Source organism: Ricinus communis, chromosome 2, assembly GCF_019578655.1.
Source record: "Ricinus communis isolate WT05 ecotype wild-type chromosome 2, ASM1957865v1, whole genome shotgun sequence".
NCBI classification, from domain to species: Eukaryota; Viridiplantae; Streptophyta; class Magnoliopsida; order Malpighiales; family Euphorbiaceae; genus Ricinus; species Ricinus communis.
Genome location: NC_063257.1, coordinates 30058140 through 30064139, shown reverse-complemented (window position 1 = coordinate 30064139; position 6000 = coordinate 30058140). Strand labels below are relative to the sequence as shown.

The following is a 6000-nucleotide window of genomic DNA, read 5'->3' as shown; positions in this document are numbered from 1 at the left end:
CCCTATCTCTCCTGAGGTCAAGGAATCGTTTTTATTTTAAAATTTTTAACTCAGTTTACAGAAGAGAAGAAGAAGAAGAAGAAGAAGAAGAAGAAGAAGAGAAATTTAAAAGCTTTTAGAGGTAATTTAATTAATAGTTTATTAATTTTTTATTTTCTATTTTTTGCTATATTTTCTTTTAAAAAATTGATGTTCTTTTTATGCGTTTTTTTATTTTTTAAAATATTAGTAAATATATTATTTGTTGTATATGTGTAACTATAATTTGTTGTATTTTTTAATCCAATATGTTATTTTTTTAATTAGAAGCAATTTTTTAAAAAAAAATTTGATGTATTTTTTATGTTTTTTATATTTTTAAATATAATTAGTAAATGTGTTATTTGTTGTATGTGTAGTACTTAGAATTTGTTGCATTTTTTTAAAATCTAATTTGCTGTATCTTTTAAATTTGATGTATATTTAAGTGTTTTAATATTTTTAATATAATTAGTAAATATATTATTTGTTGTATATGTTAGTAATTAGAATTTCCTGTACTTTTTTAAATCTAATTTGTTGTAGTTTTTTTAGTTTGATGTACTCCTTTTTATGTGTTTTTATATTTTAATATAATTAGTAGATATATTATTTGTTGTATATGTGTAGTAGTTAGAATTTGCTATATTTCTTTTTAAAAAAATTGATGTATTTTTTTATAATTTAAGTTGCTACATTTTTTTAAATATGAGAAAACATATTAGATAAATTAATACAATGGACACTTCCATTATGTAAATTTAATTAATATTGCAGTGGACACTTCCATTACATAAATTTAATTAATATTTTTGTATTTTAGGGTTATTAATGAATTTTATTTGATGAAGTTTATGTCTGTTAAATTATTTTGCCTATATATATTTTGATGTGTAAAGTCGGGCAAACGAAAGTTCCGGTTGCTACTCCACCACCATCTACTATGTCTCTATCAGCTCCTCCGGGATAGCTCCGGCTGCTACTCAACCATCCACACAACTTCAGAGAAATATATGGCTGCTACTCCACCAACCCCACACCTACAGCTTCCAGAGACGTCATCGTGTGGTACAGGTGTTGGGAGTCCAACGATTGAGGCTTCCGGCGCGACTGGACTACCATCACCCACCATCAATAAGACGATTGGATATGGGCCATGACTCCTCGAGATTGATCCAGCAAAGTACTTTTATATTATAGCAATAAGGATTTTAGTTCTGTAATTTACTTACCGTATTATCTTAATTTGTTAAATTTCTGAACTTTTGGTGTAGTAGCCAGTTCATCTAGTCACATGTTGCTTCATCCACCATACAAGTTCAAAGTAAATTATTTATTATCAGCTATTTTAATTCTTATATATATAAATTATTGATTTAACTTATTTATTTTTAAGAATTGGAAAAGATCTGGCATTGGGATCCTCGACTTGGTACCATGGTGTATTAGAGGTGGTATGAATAGGCTAGCATCCAGTACAATGATAGATTGTACAAGTGGAGGGCCAAGGGTCAGAGATCAAATAGGGTCCGAGAGGAGGTATGGAGTACATAGATGGCTTATTGGTCCTCTGAGCAATTTCAAAGGAAATGTGTTGTTGTCTCTAGGAATTGACGCAGCGAGACTAGGGGCAAGGGATCAAGACCGTCACTCCATATTGGGGTTCGATATCTATGGTTGAGCAAGCTAGGAGGATGGTACGTTATCAATTTAAATTGAATTATATAGACTTATTAATTAGCATTTTAAGTGTTAAAATTACTGCTTTTTAAATGTATCATCAAGCATGTGAGTTAGGTTGAGAGCCCGATCCTCAAACACCAAATGGCGGCCATCAGTACATCGACCGACGCTCTTAGGATGTCATTGTAAGACAAAGGAAAATTTTAATTTATGTGTATAAATTTTTTCATAAAATTATATTATTTCTAATATTTAAATTTTGTATTTTCAAGATCGATACTATTAGCTGGTAGAGATTGCTTCTCAGCGAGATAAAGGATCCACAGAGCGACAAGAGCTGGACACTATAGAGTTATTCCTTAAGGCGGCAAGCAGTGATAAGAAGCATCGTGTTTATGATATGGGTGCTAAGGCACCCTCTTTGTTCAGCCATGGATCTTCCTACAACTCCACTGCCAGGTCCCAGACAACAAACATCCTAAATCCTCTAGAGACGTGAGTGATCAAGACTGTGCAGCAGCAGATGCAGTCTATGTTAGATAAGGACAGACTTGTCCGTCGCCAGGAGTAGGAGGAGGTGACTTCTAATATCCGTACAGAGATCCTACAGCTCATCTGAAAGGTCCTTACAGAGTTTCTGATGTCTGACATGTCCTCCTTGGCCCCAGCCCAATAGCAGCAGGCTGACCAGGATCAGCCGACCGCCTACCTGTAGATTAGAATTTTTTTTAATTATTTATATATTTTTTATTGTACACTACAATAAGTAATTTTGAATTTATAATACAATATTCTATATATTATCTTTTTTATTTATGTCTGTCAAATCTGATTAATTAGTTAATATTAATAGATTAATGTTATAAATTTATTAGCATAAATAAAAAATAAAATTGCTACGAATTAGTGAGGGATTAGCGACGAAGAATTTGTTGCTAACTACCTTACAATCGTCACAAGATTAGCGATAGAAAGTCCGTCGCAAGATTAGCGATAGAAGGTCCGTCGCCAATTTAGCGATGGCCTTAGTGGGACAACATCGCTAAAACTGTCACTACACGAGGGACATTAACGATCGCTCAACAAATAGCGATTGATTGTCCATCATTACTTTGTCGCTACATTTGGCGACGGAAATAATTTGTAATTTTGTCCTTGCGAGGAGCAAATTAGCAACAGATATCATCCATCGCTAGATCATTATAGCGACGGATTTGATGTGTTTACCGATAATAAAGTCTGTCATTACACTATCGGTTTCTAGTAGTGATTATTCAAATCTTTTGCGTTTAATTCTCTTTGAGAGTTTCCATATCTTTTAATTAAAATTTAAATTGTGAAATTTTTGTGACAATCTCTTATCTCACTATGGATTGCGTTAATATCAAATTAAATTAAATTCAAAATTTTCAAAATTCGTCTTAATTCAGTTTAATTACTGCAGTGGATCTCGTAAATATGAAGCTATTTTAATAAATTTATTTACAGATAAGGAGTATTTGGCCACATGGTCTTTGTTCCCTGAAGTCTGTTTTTAATTCAAATCAATATGGAAATCATTTCTACGATTAGATTAACCAACCACCTCGGAATTGTCTTTCTTTGTTTTCCTACTTGCAATTGTCACGTCCCAAGATTATATTTGGGGAATTTTCTGAGGATTGAAGACAATAAAACAAAATAAAAATATTTAGAGTGATCAGCAATTAGGTCCATTCATCGGTCTAATCTAATTAAATCAATCTGAATTAAGATAACATGAAAACAATATTCTGGAGATTTTACTGTTTAAGAAATCCATTCACTTTATAAAATTTAAATTTTTTTTAATAAAACCTTAATTATTCAGTTAGAATTTAAAGTAGAGAATATAAAATATAATAAATCATATTTAATATAAATGTGAAAGAACTTCAACTTTAATCTATAAGTCGTGATAAAGCATAATATTGAACGATTTCGAGATCTCAAATATACTATTGTTTAAAAATAATTCAAAAAAATAAGTATAAAAAAGTAATTTATGGTTTTACTTTTTGACAATTTTAAGCATGCCTTATTTAAATAAAAGTAAATATATGGTTAAGTATGTCTTATTTTAGACAAAAAATATATATAATTGTAAATTGTGATAAAAATAAATATTTTATCATTAAAAAATTTCGATTCATAAAAATTTGACTATTTTTGTTTTGATAAATTATTATTATTATTATATTATTCATGCCTGATAATATCGGTTTAGAATTTAATGAATATTTTTTAACCTTTAGGTAGATCTCATTAAATTCGTGAATTTTTTAGCATAATTGATATTAAACATGAAATTAGAAATTGTAAGCCCTTAATTCAGATTATTATATATAAATAATATGATAATAATAACTAATCAATGGGAAGATGGTTAAAATATTTATGAATCAAAATTTTTTTTTTTTTTACTTATCTCATAATTTAAATGACAAGATATTTAGAGATGGGCATACCATGGAGATGGAAGACTCTGCTCAATACGACAAGACAAAATAGACTTTATTGATAATTGACTGAAAAAGTAATGCGTCATTTGGCTTTTTATTTAATAAAATAAAGTTTTCATAAATATTATTTGGAAAGACTTGACCCCGGATTAAAGGTGCAAAGGCCATATTATGAAGTAGCGAATAAACTAATATGTGCATATAAAAAGAATTGTCATAAAATAATTACAAGTAATTTTTAATAAACACTTAGCAATAAGAATATGCCTTTTTGAAGCCACTTCTCATACGCATTTAAAATTTGTTTTTCACACATGTAAAGTTGACTTCTGAAAATTTGTATCCAATTTTTATTGATATATAAGAATTTTATTGATGTATTATAAATATTAGATATTTTTATATATATAATAATTTTATTTTAATAATAAATATTAAAAGTTTGTAAAATAAATATTTTGAGAAAATAATAACATTTATAAAATAAATAATAAATTAATAAAATATATATGCACAAAAGATGATTTTAATAAACTATATGATAAAAATAGTATTTAATCTAACAAATTACTTAGTACTTTCTTTGTTTTAGCAATAAACACAGATCTAATGAATGAGATTGGAATATTTCTTTTTCTTTAATCACTCAAGCTAATGTTGTAACTAAAGTTTCTTATATCAGCATAGATTGAAGTAAAAAATTGTGTTTTTAATACATTTAACCTAAATATTCTCATAATAATTATTATTACTGAATCAATATGATGGTTAAACAATAATAACAACTAAAACTAATAATGATATGTTAACAAAAAAATTATTCACTAAATATAAAAATAATAAGATTCATACAAAGTAAATAGGCTAAATTAAATACTTAAAGCAAATTAGCATGATATATTTAATCCCATGGTTATAGTAATTAATAGTAAGACATAAAAATAAAATTGAAAATAAAGCTTCTTCTAGATCCAGAATGTCTTCAAGGTAGGAAGATGATTGGTCCTTACTTTTCACTTCTTGAAAGCTTTCTTGATCTTGAAAGAATAATAGAAACCTAAAACTAAATGTTTCATGAAGAATAATAAAGTGAAATGCAAAGACAAGAATGATGGACATATGTAGTAGAGAGCATATAGGATAGACTGATAAGAGCATAATAGCCAATATATTTATTCTCTTTATCTTTAGCTTTGATGTTGGTTTTAAGTTTAAAAGAGGTTATTAGGTTGTGTTTATGTATGTAGGAATGAAATAAAAGAGTTTGTGCTTAATTGGAAGAAAATAGTGAAATTCAGCATTATGCAAATTTGATCGCATTAGTTTTAGTAAGATCTTTCGTAATCTTAAAGGTTCAGAATTGAAAGTGGTCCTCATAGATTTTGTAGAGGACTTTCTGAGCTATAATTCTTATGAATGGCTCAACTCCATAGCAGGTTGCTAACAATGAGATTGGGTTGAAGTTAGACATTGTGCAGTGCTTTTTTTTTTTTTTTTTGTCAGTCTGAGTGTTTGGGCCTTATCTAGAGCTACAGAGGTCCGATTGAGGTGATTCAAAAAGCTTAAAATGAACTAAGAGCTACAACTTTGATGAAAAAATGCAAACCTAGATTCGGTTTCTATGAGGTCATAAAACTCCCATAAAGTAAAAGATGGAAAGAAACACATTTATGAGTTATCTTTTAGGTTTTTCTTGTGTTGCCCTATAAATACATCATTATAACTTAGGGTTTAGGATCTTGGCAGCAACATTTACATTTTGAACAATAGCTAAAATATTTTCTTTTCATCTTTTCTAGTCACTATGTGTGTCTAATTT

At 28.5% G+C, this 6000-nt stretch overlaps 1 long non-coding RNA gene across 2 annotated transcripts; it reads left to right on the top strand.

The window, feature by feature from the left end:
- Positions 1 to 792: 792 nt before the first annotated feature.
- On the top strand, positions 793 to 2474 carry LOC112534929. 2 transcript variants are annotated; one of them, XR_003079148.2, is made up of 4 exons: positions 793 to 1201; positions 1415 to 1715; positions 1804 to 1886; positions 1974 to 2474. It is a non-coding gene; the product is annotated as an uncharacterized LOC112534929 (long non-coding RNA). The 2 variants fall into 2 exon arrangements; XR_007214687.1 differs by having other exon boundaries at positions 793 to 1715; positions 1974 to 2473.
- Positions 2475 to 6000: the final 3526 nt, after the last annotated feature.